At 38.8% G+C, this 15,027-nt stretch overlaps 2 protein-coding genes across 7 annotated transcripts in view; one reads left to right on the top strand and one right to left on the bottom strand.

Moving 5' to 3' along the window:
- Positions 1-14,480, bottom strand: part of WDR3 (WD repeat domain 3) — a 137,151-nt gene extending 122,671 nt beyond the window's left edge. The window contains exons 1-2 of one of the 3 annotated variants that reach the window (XM_033941948.1): positions 14,332-14,427; positions 2,733-2,879 (exon numbers count right to left, since the gene is read on the bottom strand). The gene's annotated coding sequence lies outside the window, so the exon portion shown is untranslated. Of the gene's footprint in view, positions 1-2,732; positions 2,880-14,154; positions 14,281-14,331 lie in introns of those variants that run through there. The other 2 variants (XM_033941947.1, XM_033941949.1) reach the window with 2 other exon arrangements.
- A 156-nt stretch (positions 14,481-14,636) lies between these two features.
- Positions 14,637-15,027, top strand: part of GDAP2 (ganglioside induced differentiation associated protein 2) — a 69,615-nt gene continuing 69,224 nt past the window's right edge. For all 4 annotated transcript variants that reach the window (XR_004539303.1, XM_033943035.1, XM_033943034.1 and 1 more), the window contains exon 1: positions 14,637-14,909. The gene's annotated coding sequence lies outside the window, so the exon portion shown is untranslated. The remainder of the gene's footprint in view (positions 14,910-15,027) is intronic.

The following is a 15,027-nucleotide window of genomic DNA, read 5'->3' as shown; positions in this document are numbered from 1 at the left end:
GGTTTGTTAAACAAAAAAAATTGAGTTTTCCTTGCTAATATTGGGTATTGGATACAACACTGCTGGAGAGGGTGCAGAGGTGAGCGACGAAGCTAGTAAAAGGTATGGAGAATGTGAGCTACAAAGAACGCCTCAGAAATCTGGGATTATTCACCCTTGAAAAGAGAAGACTGAGAGCGGATCTAATAGAGACTTTTAAAATATTAAAAGGAATCGACAAAATGGAGCAAGCTCACTCACAAGGGGAAAGGATGGAGAGCAAGAAACAGCGTTATTCACTTTGTCAAATGTGACTCGGACAAGAGGTCATGGACTGAAGCTGAGAGGGGTCACGGCCATGACCAATGTCAGAAAGTTCTGCTTCGCACAGCGGGTGGTGAATGCCTGGAACACTCTCCCAGAGGATGTGGTGGAGGAAACCACCATTTTAGGATTTAAGGTAAAATTGGATGCACATCTTCTTGCGGAACACATTGAGGGATACAAATGATTAAGGTATTCGCCCAGGTACGCCTGGCTGAGCCTCCATGTGTGCGGACCACCGGACTGGATGGACCCCAGGCATTTCTTATGTTCTTATGTTGTCATCGATTCATCACTTACATTCAAGGAACAATTAAGTTTGCTTGTAAAAAAGTGTTTTTTTCAGCCTCTGTGTTCTGAGAAGAGTGAGAGCACTCTTTCATCAGCAACATTTCTCATTATTGGTTCAATCAATCATTTTGTCAAGGTTGGATTATTGTAACTCAATGTATTTAGGCCTTTCAAAGGCTAGTCTGCAGAGACTTCAACTAATACAGAATACTGCAGCTAAGCTTTGCTCAAGGAATTACATTGACTCCCAGTGTATCTCAGAATTCAATTCAAGTGCATTTGTATTGCATTTAAGATCTTATTTGGCATTTTCATCACTTCGATTCCTTTAAACTGGAATGTGCATAGGTCTCATCTTGCCAGAAGTTCTCAAAAATTAAAACATACATTTCCCTCTCTCAGTGGTAAAAACAGAACCTTCAAGAGATTTAGTCATTCTTTTGCTTTTAAATTAACCGAATTCTGGAATGCTCTACCGCTTACATTAATACATTTAGGTTCTTTTGCTTTATTCCGGAAAGCTCTGAAAACCTTTTTGTTTGCTAAACATATTGGAAACTAACTATTCTAGTCTACTTTCCTTGTCAAGTTTATGTATTATGTATTACATTACTGTTAACCAAGTCGAGCTCCTTTTTGGTTGATGACCCGGTCTATAAAACTAAGTTTTAGTTTAGTTTAATTAAGTTGTGCACACAAATCAGCTGTGCTCACTGATTTGCGTATACAAATTAAGGTGCCAAATACAGAATTTGGAGGTCAGTGCGTACTGCTGCTACTGTAATCCCCACCCCTACCTACCCCCATTCCCTAGCCATCAAAAGCAAATTATTAGGTTGGGGGAGCATGTAAGTGCATTTTATCCTTGGTATATTTTGAAGATTGTTTCAACCCCAAACACCATTATTTTGTCATATGGCTATTGCAAATTTACATGTACGTGCAATAATGAACAAAAACATTCAGATGCACAGTAATAACAGATAACTCCAAGTCAAATAAATCCAAATTATTTTTAAATTGTATCGTTTTGACTTCCTTTCCCTAATCAAGTTTGTCTGGTGTATAGGGATTATGTTTATATTGTTTGTTCCCCATCTATATTTAAACTATTTTTTTATTGTACAATGCTTTGAATTTTATGATTAGTGTTCAATCAAATTTTAATAAACTATGAACTATTTATTCTCTCCTTGGTCCATAAGGTACCCTCTTCAGCCATATCCTTTTATCTTTCATGCTATATTAATTTCATATTAAATGATACGATCCCTGAATTCTTCAAGAATAAAATGTCTAGTTACCAACCAGCAAGAGCATTGCGTTCTGAAAATTCTGCGCTGTTGAAGACAAATATCAATCCAAAATATGTGGAAACTAATGCGATGACCTTTTCATGTGCAGGAGTAAAATTGTGGAATTCCTTTGTAGGGCAAATTAGGAAAAGCAGTGATAGAGGAGAATTTAGAAAGTTACTTAAAACACATTTATTTGTAAATGCCTTCCTTTAAGCATTTGATTTTCTTTGCTGATTTCTTGAAAGAATTGAATCCTTATGCCCTTATTTGTTTTAATTTGTGTTTGAAAGTTGTCTTAACTTGTTTTAAATTTTATGTATGTAACAGTTTTGTAAACCGTTTTGGTCTAAAAACGGTCTAGAAATTTTTAAAATAAATAAAATATATGCCTTCCCGTACCTTAAGATCTTCCCAAACCAATCTACTACACAAACCATCCCTCCAACAGATTTGCCATGATTCTATCAGAACAAACCTTCAGTGAAGTTGGCCCTACATTATGGAACATTTTACCTCCAGAACTTAGATCTCTTAACATTTTATTCAGATTTCCACAGTTCCCTCAAAGCTCATCTATTCCACGAAGCCTTCCCTGACTAATATTTTTGCCATTATCTCTGACTTCTTCTTAGAGAGTGGCTGGTTGAGCCTCCACCTCAGCACACTGGCACTGCTGCCCATCCCATCTCAGTTCTCCCTTATTTTATCTACTCTTTTCTATTAATAATGGAGTTCCTTTCCTTCTAAATCTTCACTTCCCCCCTTTTCTTTTTTTTCACAACTACTTTTATCTTTTTATTAACCATGTACCCACTGTGTATGGTAAAATTATGTCCTTACCTGATAATTTTATTTCCTTTAGTCAAAGCAGATGAATCCAGAGACTAGTGGGATTATATCCATCAACCAGCAGGTGGAGATCGAGAGCACTTAATTTATCCTGGGGTATATCTTGAATGCACAGCCTCCTGGCCAACCAGTATAGGTCTTCTCAAAGCAGTTGAATGAAAACACAAAGTAAAGCACATAAAAGGCATGAGACATATGAAACATAAGACACATATATGCTACCCACACCATTGATGTTTCAAAATCGAGAATGCAATTTCAGCCGAAAGCATGCTGAAACCGCGTCCGAGAGTGACAAAGCCCTGCAACATGGTGGGGCTCTGGATTAATTTGCTGTGACTAAAGGAAAGAAAATTATCAGGTAAGGACATAATTTTACCTTCCTTGTCAGCAACGGCAGATGAATCCAGAGATTAGTGGGATGTACCAAAGCAGTCCAAACGTAGGGAGGGAAATAAACAAGCGAACGGGAAATCCCTCACCCCAAATCCTGCCCTGCAGCATGCATCCAAGGAAATACTACATTCCAGAGAGTATATCACTCACGATCATACAGAGGCTAACTTCCCTAGCACATGTGAGCAGGAGCCATCCTCACCTAAGAGCACCATGCTGAGGAAACCACAGCTACATCGCCCTCCATGAATAGAATGAGTGCAAAGAAACCTCCTATCATGACCGCCAGGCCTCAAATAACTTCCTGTGGAATGGAACAATCATTCCTGGCAATGGTCCTTAGCTGATGTTAAAACCCATGAGCACCACCACAGACCAGACCTTCTTTCCCTTGCAAGGGTCTAGGCTAGGGCATCAAGCCTGGAACGGGACAAGGGAGACTCATTCTCTAACTGAAGCCCTTTGAAGCACAAATCCATAGGGCTCTCACAGGAGACAAACTGCTGACCAAAGTCAATAAGAATGCCAGAGAAGAGGCAAGACACCAAAACTGTACCTGGGCCCCGAAATGAGAAGTGCTTTTCACAGAACCCCCAAAGAGATACAGTTACAACCTCAGACACTGAGACGGTTGATCCAAGTTTTAGCCCACTCCTCCACATGAATGACCCAGAAGGAGTGGAAAGAAAAACTCTGAGCCAGAGAGAAAGAGCTGCAACGAGCCCGCAACTAGCCTAGCCCCAGCTAACTGTCAGCTGGCCGGGATTAAACAAGGTACACTAGGCTGCAAGCAAAATGGCGCCCCGGCCAACCTCCTGGGGCTTGCCAAATAGTGAGGGCAAAGGCATTACTGTCAGAGGCAGCGTCCCTCCTCCGAGAGGAGAAAGATTGACAGGGGCGGTGCCGGCAACTGCAGCAACCCCCCTCCCCCCTTTCGCAGCATGAGGGAAAGGCCTTGGCCGACTACCCTCAGGGTCTCCTACCGCCCACTGCTGCCTGCCCAAGCTGCAAGCCAGTGGCCATACGCGACTACGGCTGAGGCAGCCTGTGCTGCCCTACGCGGCAAAAGAGTAACAACTCCTGCCACCGGCGCCTCTCCAAAGAGAATGGTGATCTCTGTAGCCCCACGCCCACAGAACGAGTGAGCTTATGGGACTTAGGTATCCAGGTTCTTCAGGGGGTAGGGAGGGAAAGGACCTAGGAGACCAGGTGTTGCCCCCACCAAAATGGCACTGTTCAGCCTCCATCCCGCAGCTCAACCGTGGCCTAAGCAGCAGGCCCATGTCTCAACCGAGGCCTAAGCCGCAGGCTCATGTCTTAACTGAAGCCTCAAGCCACAGGAACACCCCCAGGCCCATTTCTCTTCCGAGGCTTAAGCCACAGGAACATTTCTCTCTACTGAGGCCAAACACATGTACTCACGTGCTCCTGCACTACTGGAAGGCAAAGGGAGAAGTGCTAGTGCTGCAGCGCCCAGGGAACTGTGATGGCATCCGTAGTCGGGCTTTTCTTCTTATGGGAAAGGACTCTCCGAGCACATCAGCTTCTTTTCTCTACCAGCTGGGAGGGTGGGGAAGGGACCAAAGTTGGAATGTTATGCCAACACCCCTGGGCTCTACTGAAGCCGCAGCAACAGGAGCAAACAGCCTTCTGTCCTCAAGAGCCACACCCAGGAACCAGAACGATAGCAGCCATTTTTCAGATCCAGGAAACTGGTGCTGGTAGCTGCAGCCAAGCCTGGCTCGAAATCCACTGCAGGAGCTGTGAGAAACCCATCCATCAGCCTGCTAGAGATAGAGTATATTGGTTGGCCAGAAGGCTGTGCATCCAAGATATACCCGAGGATAAATCAAGTGCTCTCTATCTGCTGGTTGATGAATGTAATCCCACTAGTCTCTAGATTCATCTGCTGCTGATGACAAAGAAAGTTATATTCTCCTGTACACCACTTTTCACTCTGAGCAGTATATCAAATTTTCAATAAAATTTGAAACTATTTCATGTTTGTATTCAGAACATCTCATATAAATAGCATACCCTGCATAGTAGGTTGGATAATTTATCAAAATAGGATGCTGAGAGTAAGCAAGAACATGATTTTGTAATCATTAACAGAAAAAAAAATATTGTGATCTACAATAGTCACATCTAAGCTATAACCCAAAAGTTTAAGATACATTTTTTAGGACTCCTAAAATGAGTCTGGAAAGGCACATTCCCTTTTAGAATACAAGAAGTCCTAAATATGCTTTTCTACTCTGTACTCACCACATCTGTGTTATTCCTTCATTGTCAGCAGACATATGCACAGACTTCACTAGACAGATAGCAGTAAAGAATGCATTAAAGTGAGATCCTGTCTAAAAGGGGGGGGGGGGGGTTGCCATATGCCTGCTACAAACTGCCCGAATCCCTACGATGGGCTCCGTTTCTGGTAGTGCTCAAGTTCAAGTTAAAAGCCTTCCTCTTCGAGGCTGCTTTCAACTCCTAACTCCTCTCACCTTAGGTTCTGCATCCCTAACTCTATATGTTATATCTGTCTGTCCGAGTTAGATTGTAAGCTCTTCTGAGCAGGGACCATTTATTAAATGTCAAAATGTACAGAGCTGCGCATGCCCTTCAGCTCTATAGAAGTGATAAATAGTAGAGTACATAAAAACAAAACATAGTCATGGATGGAGGAGTAATAGATCCTGATCGATTTTCAGAGGGTTGTGTTCGTGAGGAGCTAGCTAAAATAAAGCTAGACAAAGCAATGGGGCCAGAAGGTGTACATCCAAGGGTGCTGAAGGAACTTAGGGAAGTTCTGATGACTCCGCTGACTGACCTTTTCAATGAGTCTCTAGAGTCGAGAGTGGTACCGGAACTGGAGGACTGGAGAAGGGCGGATGTGGTCCCTCTCCACAAAAGTGGAAGTAAGGAAGAAGTAGGGAACTACAGGCCAGTAATGCTGACTTCTGTGGTAAGCAAATTAATGGAAATGCTTTTAAAACAGAGAATGGTCAAGTTTCTGGAATCCTGTGGATTATAGGACCAGAGGCAATATGGATTCACTAGAGGTAGGTCTTGTCAGACAAATCTGATCAATTTCTTTGACTGGGTGACCAGAGAATTGGATAGAGGATATGCGCTAGATGTGGCATAACTTTTAAAATAGCATTTTTAGTCTTTAAGGTTCTAATATATAACACCCCTCAATTCATTTCTAGAATGATTATCCCCTATCATTCTAATAGAACACTTCGCTCATCTCAACAAGAGTTACTTTTGGTCCCCTCACTCAAAATTGTGGGAACAAGGAGAAATGATATGTTCTCTGTTTTAGCCCCCCAACTCTGGAACACTCTGCCTCTTTTTATTAGAAAGGAGAGAGATATTATCTCTTTTAAAAAACTCTTAAAAACTTTTTTATTTAATGACGCTTTTAATGAATAACTTTTCTGCTTTTTATTTTACATCCCTTAACAGCCAGGCTTTTATGAATAATGAATAATTTTCCTTTTTTTTATTTTACATCCCTACTTTATGTTTTTTTCCCAATATATGTTTTTTTCACCAATTGAAAATATGTAACTTTTCCCCCCTTTCCTCCCTTTTTCATGTTTGTTTTTAATGTATTATTTAATTTAATTAATTAACAAATATGTGTTTTTTGGTTTTTACTTTTATAATGTTTTACTAATATGACTGAATGTTTTTTTATAATCTGTTTTTAAGTGTACATCGCTTAGAATGTTTTAAATAGGCGATCCATCAAAAATAAAGTGAACTTGAACTTGAACTTGGTGTATTTAGATTTTAGCAAGCCTTTGACAGAGTCCCACACAGATGGGTCCCAAAGTGATGGGCTGGGTGAGGAACTGGTTGACTGGAAGGCAACAGAGGGTAGTGATCAAAGGAGATCGCTCTGAGGAAAGGGATGTTATCAGTGGTGTGCCTCAAGGTTCTGTCATTGGGTCTGTTCTTTTTAACATTTTTATAAATGATATTGCTGAAAGGTTATCGGGTAAGATTTGCATCTTTGCGGATGATATCAAAATCTGCAATAGAGTAGACCCGCCGGATAATGTGAATAACATGAAGAAAAACCTGGCGAAGCTCGAAGAATTGTCTGAAATTTGGCAGCTAAAACTTAATGCTAAGAAATGCAAGGTCATGCATTTGGGCTGTAAATTCCCGAGGAAACAGTACAGTTTAGGGGGTGAAGAACTTATGTGCATGACAGAAGAGCGGGACTTGGGTGTGACTGCATGTGATGATCTTAAGGTGGCCAAACAGGTTGAAAAGGTGATAGCGAAAGCTAGAAAGATGCTAGGGTGCATAGGAAGACGTATGGCCAGTAGGAAAAAGGAGGTATTGATGCCTCTGTATAAGACTCTGATGAGATGTCATTTATAATATTGTGTAGAATTCTGGAGACCACATCTTCAAAAAGATATAAAAAGGATGGAGTTGGTCCAGAAGAAGGCTACTAAAATGGTGCGTGGTCTTCATCATAAGGCGTATAGGGACAGACATAAAGATCTCAATATTTATACTTTAGCAGAAAGGCTGGAGAGGGGAAACATGATGGGCAGGAACACTGTCTGATAGAACCCTGGTCGGCCTGCCCTGAATCAGTGGCAGAAACTTCAACAGAGCCAGCCTGATTGCCCTCAGCTCCAGAAGATTGATAGAACCCATCGCCAAGGAGGCCTATTCGTGAGCCGGCACAGGCAACACCTTTACTTCCAACCCCGCATCGCTCGTGTGGTAAGCAGGCAAGCCTTCCTGCGCCATTATCACCGCACCCGTACCCCCCGAACAAGCAACAGAACAAACTCCCACCAGTGTTTTCCACTTCCCAAAGCGGGAACACAGTTTAGCTGCTTACGTCATGCATACCGCCTCCCCCTCCCAGCTACTCTGCTCCAGCCCGACTAAAACTTGCACAGAAAAATAGTACTCACATGCACCTATCCTATTGAAAGGCAAAAGGAGTGTTTCCTGCTTGAAGTACACAGCCACTGTGCAGGCAAACTTGACTAGGGGACTGGGGGTTTTTTCCAATGGGAAGAAGATGACCTCCGAAACAAGTCCTCCTTTTTCCACCGGCGGGAAGGGTGGGGAAGGGCCCAGGTCTTGCCCCCAAAGTTGGCTCCATCTGGCCAACACTCCTAAGCTCTACTAAGGCTGCAGCCAAAGGAGCAAATAGCCTTCCAAGACCTGGAGCTGAAGCCAAGAGCTAGCAAAATAGTATGCTTTATCTCCAGCAGGTTGGATGGCTGCTAACTGGCAAGGAGGGGTTCCATCCATGATATACTCCTGCAAGTTAGTTCTCTATCTCCACCTGCTGGTAGATGTGTGCTATCCCACCTGTCTCTGGATTCATCTGCTGCTGGCGCTAAGGGAAGCAAAACACAGGGGAAACAAATCCACAAAAGATAGAACAATGAAAATAAGTGGAATGTCCAATAAGCAAAGGTGCAACAAATAAGGATGTCTTTCAACTCATCTGGACAATCATACATCAATGCAAACAACCATATATTTTAATACAAATGTATAAATAACTAATATCGTATAAATTTATCATATCAACACATGAAATTAGAATCAAACATAATCTAGATGTCACAGCAAAGCAATTTAAACATATTCATATATCAACGAATCAAAAATGAATAATCATGTAATTGAAAAATAATAATTATTACTGATTAAATTATTAAAAATTATTACTCAAGTAATTAAAAGTTAATAATTACTAATTAAGTAATTAAAATAAATATTAATTAAATAATTAAAAAAGATCAATGTATTATCCCAAGGAGATTGAAAATAACCAATGTATAATTCCTAGAAATTAATATATTGTAAATTATGCAGTAAAAAAACTGTATAAAACATATATAATATACAAGTTAAAATCAAACAATGTGTCTGAACCACTGTATAATCAATAGCCACAAAGAATTAAAATGTATTTAAATGTATTTAAACAATAGAAACAAATATAAAATATTATTTAAGTACATTTTGTAAAATCATTGATTTAATGTCCCACAATATACTTAGAATTAAACCAAAAACAATGATCAATATTAAAAATTATGATCAATATTAAAAAAGAACAACTAGAAAAGCAATATTAAGACAGAATGTAAATAACCCAAGCATACTAAGTAAAATCAATGAAACATAAGAAGATATTAGAACACTGCAGTACCTTAAAGATCTTTGGATGTAAATAACCTCTGGTATGGACCACTTTAGAAAACTGTATTACTCTAAAATGGAAATAGTGCACCTATTAAAAAATATATATGTAACAAAAAAGAAACTGATGTAATATATAAAACTGAAGTATCTCAAACCGAAGTATCTCAAACCGATAGACACTGAAAATTAAAAATTAAAAATTAAAACTAAAGATAAGGATGGTTGTCAAAACGCAGTCGCTAAAAAACTAGTGCAAAAAGTCAAAAGGTGAGACAAAAGAACCACAGCTCAATAAACCCATGAAAATAAAAGACAAAGCTGAAAATAAAATTAAAAAGGAAAGCTGAAGATAAGGGCGGTTGTCGAAACGCCGTCGCTTAAATGCTAGCACCAAAAGTAAAGGGGAAAACTTATGAAACCACAACCCCATAAACTAATGAAAAACAAAACTAAAAGACAAAGCTGAAAGGAAAAGAGAGCTCTTACCAGAACGCCGTCGTGTAAATGCTGGCTGTAAAGAAAATTGAAAAGTGACCAGGTCGCAAAAACGCAGTGAATAAAAAACGGAAAAAACGTGATGACGTAAAGAACGTGATGACGTCATCCGTGTCTGTAAAGGAACAAAAAGCAAAACCCTTTAGAAAAAAGAACACCATGAACTTCTCAAAAAAGTAAAAAACTATAACAAAAGTAAAAAACTATAAGAACAAAAGGAACAGATGCCCACAAAAGGAAGAACACATCAAAACAAAACAAAAACGTACTGAACATATGAAAAATATAAAAATATATATATATAAAGAAATGTATAAAGAAATATATATATGAAAAAGATATATATATATGAAAAAAATGTATATATATGCACATGTGAAAAAAAGAGGAAAAACAAATAAAGCAAAAAGATCAATATGACTGAAAAGAAAAAATAATAAAATATTTCAATAATCAACATCAAAAAAATATATGTATAAAAAATATAAATAATGTGTAAAAATATGGGGCTCACATACAAGATCTCAAGTCTAAATCTATGTTAAGACCTTGTGGACTGATGGTATTGAAATTATGTATAAAACGTTGTTCCTCCTTTATAAGGAAATTATCAGAATTACCACCTCTCCATCTGGTTTTAACAACTTTCAAAACAAAAAACTTTAAATCCGCAATGCAGTGTCCTTTATCATACCAATGTTCAACGATCGGAGCAGATTGTACATTTCTACTGATACAGCTTCTATGTTCTATTAATCGAGTTTTGATCATACGTTTTGTTTTACCAATGTACCATTTATCACAAGGACAAATGATGGCATAAATCACTTGAGATGTCTGACAGTCGCTATATTCTTTTAGATTTATTTTAGCCCTAGTCACTGGATGTTCATAACTAGTCACCGTCATACTATGCTTACATACAGAACAATGTCCGCAAGGTATGTGTCCCACAGGACCATTGTTGATAACTAGGGATTCTGGTAAAGCAGATGGCACTAAAATGTCTCTTAGATTCCTATTTCTTGAATATGCTATTATTGGTTTAACACTTTCGAAGCAAGCATGAGGCTGTAAGATATGCCAATTTTTTCTAATGATATTCTGTATATCACTAGAAAGATATGAAAATCTCAGAGTACACACCAGTTCAGGTTTTGATCTGACTGCAACTTGATGTAATAGGTCATCTCTATGTTTTGTTAGTGCTTTTTGGTAACATTCATCAACACACTTTTCTGGATATCCCCTGGCTATAAAATTGTATCGCATAGCCGGAGCCTGTTTCTCAAATTCTTCCATATCTGTGCAAAGTCTGCGTAACCTTAAAAATTGTGAAAAAGGAAGATTCTTCTTGAGACTCCTGTTGTGAAAACTTGTAAAATGCAGATAGGAATTCCTATCAGTTTCTTTTCTAAAAATGGTGGTTTTTAAACCATAAACCGTTTTAAAAATTCTCATATCCAAAAAAGAAATAGATTCACTATTATATTCCATCTTAAATTTCAGATTTTCATCACACGTGTTCAACCATTGGTGAAAATTGTTAAGTTCTTCATTTGTACCCCTCCACAATATAAAAATATCATCAATATATCTTTTATACAACACCACATTATTTTGGAAGGGATGTGTTTGTAAAAAAACATCTTCAAAATTCGCAACTTAGAGATTAGCAATGTCCGGAGCCATGGATGATCCCATGGCTGTACCTTTAATCTGTTGAAAAAATTGACCTTGAAAACAGAAATAATTATTTGTTAATGCTATGCTTGCTAATGTAAGTACGAAATGATTAGGTATTCTTTTATGTGTCTCTCTTTTTCTGAGTGTTCTTTCAATGATTTCTAATGCAGACAGTTGTGGAATATTCGTATACAATGATTCGATATCCATAGTAACCAATATGATTTCATTCAACAAACCTTCATATTCATCAATGATATTGATCATATGTGAAGAATCTCTAATGTATGATGTAATGCCTGGAATAAACGGTCTTAGAAAAAAAATCTACAAATTTGGACAAAGGTTCTAAGATGGAACCATTTCCAGAAATAATAGGGCGACCTGGAGGATTAGTATTAGATTTGTGTATCTTTGGTAACATATAGATGGTAGGGATAGTAGGATAATCAACAGTCAAAAAAGCACTCTCTTTCATAGTGATATACCCTGCTTCTTTAGCTATCTTGACTAGAGAATCAATCTCCGTTTTGAGTTGTTCGGTAGGATCAATTTGTAAAGGTGCATAGTATATTTGGTCAAAAATTTGTCTTTCTACCTCAGAAATATATAACAAACGATCCATTATGACTATCCCACCACCTTTATCAGCAGGCTTGATAACAATGTCAGTATTTCCTTTTAACTCTTTAATAGCAGATTGCTCAGGTTTTGAAAGGTTGAAGAACATTTTCTTTTTGTGCTCTTTTTCTAAAATGGCAATATCATGAGTGACACATGACTGAAAAGCTTCAATGAGTGGGTCTATAGGGCCCGGAGGAAACCAATTCAATACAGGTTTAAGAACAGACATGTCTGTATAAGATGGACTATTTGAAAAAAAGTGCATAATTTGAAGTTTTCTTTGAAATCTAAAAAGATCGATTTTAGTTTGAAATGAATCATATGGACTTGATGGGACAAAGGATAAACCTTTGCGTAGAACATCTGTTTGAGCTTGAGATAGACTAAATTTAGAAATATTAAATATGGGAATTTCTTCTCTCTGATTTTGATTTTGGGATAGCATGAATTGAGAATTATTTAATAACTTACACTGCCTCTGCTTCTGCTTCTTCCTCTGCCTCTTCCTCTTCCTCTGTTCGAATAAAAAGATCTGTTTTGGTACTGTTGAGGCTGTGGATATCTGTTTTGTTGATAATACTGATAACCCCCTCTTGTATTCAGACCCTGATGTTTTATTAATGGTCTGTAGTTGTTTAGATGTATCGGCCCTTTTTCGGGCCATATTTTCTCTAAAAAATTATCTGTATGAGAATCTGTGTGAGAAACAAGATGAGAGGCAGGAATAATAGGGCTTTTAAGTGGAGATACAAAAAGTTCATCTGAGTCACTCCTAATCCTTTTTCTCATTTGAGTGCCCGAGGTCGATGGTCCATTATTAATGGTACCATTAGGTGACTGAATAATGGGAACAGAGGTGCCTTGTTTATCTCCCTTATTCTTTCTTTGATGGCCTTGATTGCCTTGGTTTGTATGATAAAAACGATCTTGGTTTCTAAAAATTGAAACTTTCCTTCTTTTCTGAAATTCTCTAGGTTTACTCCAAGGGTAAATACTCCCTTTATTGTAATCTTCTAGATCACGTTGCATTTTAGAATTTTTGGTCTTTTTGATCCCTAATGTAAAGGATTCCAATTTCTTCTCTACTCCATTCATAATACAATCAAAATTGACATCTTCTTCTTTTAACTGATTGCATTGTTCTTCTATTTTGATGTTTAAAAAATCATTTTTCTTTCTTGCTGTTTCTACAATTAAAATCATAAGGTCTAATGCGCATTTATTCAAAATCGCGCACCAATCCTGTAGAAAGGCCTCATCATCTAAAAAGAGGCTAAGGGAAGACAGACATTTAAATACTTATGCAATGTAAATGCACATGAGTCAAGTCTCTTTCATTTGAAATGAAATCTGCAATGAGAGGGCATAGATTGAAGTTAAGAGGTGATAGACTCTGGAGTAATATAAGGAAATACTTTTACTTTTTTTTTTTTTTTTACAGAAAGGATGGTAGATGCATGGAACAGTCTCCCAGAAGAGGTGGTGGAGACAGAGACTGTGTCTGAATTCAAAAGGGCCTGGGATAGGCATGTGGGATCTCTCGGAGAGAGAAAGAGATAATGGTTACTGCAGCTGGGCAGTTTGGCCTTTATCTGCCGTCATGTTTCTATGTTTCTATTCTACTTTTGCTAGCACTTAAAGGAATTAAAAGATCCATACTACTCATCAGTTATAAGACTTCCACATTTTTGAAATATTAACAACTGTGTTAAACTTTTTCCACCTTGTCATATTATTTTTATTTTTTTAAAAAAACTTTTATCTCGCATATCACACCAATCTCCCAATGAACCTTGTGCCAGATTCACAAAGTATTTTAAATGACATAAAATAGACAACCCAAAACATAAATTACATTAATACTGTACTTCAGAACAAACCAACCACAGTTTTTCATCCACATCTGCACCAGCACCAAAAGTCCAGATATTTGTAAATATATTTAGAAGTGAGCCCCTGTATTATAAACAACATTCCTGCCCGGTGAACAGTGAGTACAGAGGAGCCTTACCATGAACGATCTGCTTTTAACATCACCCCACATCTTTCTCCTGCCTGAGGTTAGGAAAAACTTTTACAAATCAATCTGCTTCCTCATCTTGCATACAGAAAGGAACAAAACCAGATACTGGGGATATAGGATTAAAAGCAGAGCAACTAGCAACAGATAAAATCAGTTTAATCTTACCCCTTGTTTTCTTATTTCCAAAAGCCTCTTCTAGGTGGATGGGAGACTGCAAGCAATCATCACGTTGTCAAGGGGGGAGTGTTCATCAGCAGGAAGTAGGTGAGTAGCAAGAGTGAGGTCTGGAACGCTCCGACTGAAGCTATTGGAGCACCAGAATCTGACTTGAATAGAACGAGAGAAACTATTGGAGCCCCAGAATGAGGCTTGAAATTCACAGAGAGCCAGCCGGAATAGCGTTGGAGGTATACATGCGCGCATTTACTGTTGCGTGACCGAAGCGCATTTTACTTCCTGTGTGTGAGGTTGTTGGGGGGGGGGGGGGGAGTACTTTTCTTCTGGCTCGAGTGATTTCCGGTTGCTGGCGATCAGCTGACGAGGCAGGGGACCTTAGACAGCGGAAATCAGCTTTTGTGGTGCTGGAAACTTAACGGTGGTGGTGTTGAATTGTTACAGTCTATTGACTGCGTAGTTATTTTAGTGTTTCATGCCGTGGCGCGAGTAAAGTCGGGAGCCCCGCTATGAGGGCTCGAGAGACTGCATAACCTGAGGACGGAGAGGCTGACGGATGAGAATCTCTGGTAGGTTGTTGGGTACGAGGAAGAGATGAGACAGAGACCTTGAAGTTGCACCGGAGGGAGGGAGTTTGAAGAGGTTATGGAAAGTTGGGTTATAGTGATGCCAAACAAGGGAAAGACA

Source organism: Geotrypetes seraphini, chromosome 4 (genome assembly GCF_902459505.1).
Source record: "Geotrypetes seraphini chromosome 4, aGeoSer1.1, whole genome shotgun sequence".
NCBI classification, from domain to species: domain Eukaryota; kingdom Metazoa; phylum Chordata; class Amphibia; order Gymnophiona; family Dermophiidae; genus Geotrypetes; species Geotrypetes seraphini.
The sequence above is the reverse complement of the archived record's forward strand: the minus strand, read 5'-3'. Positions and strand labels throughout refer to the sequence as shown.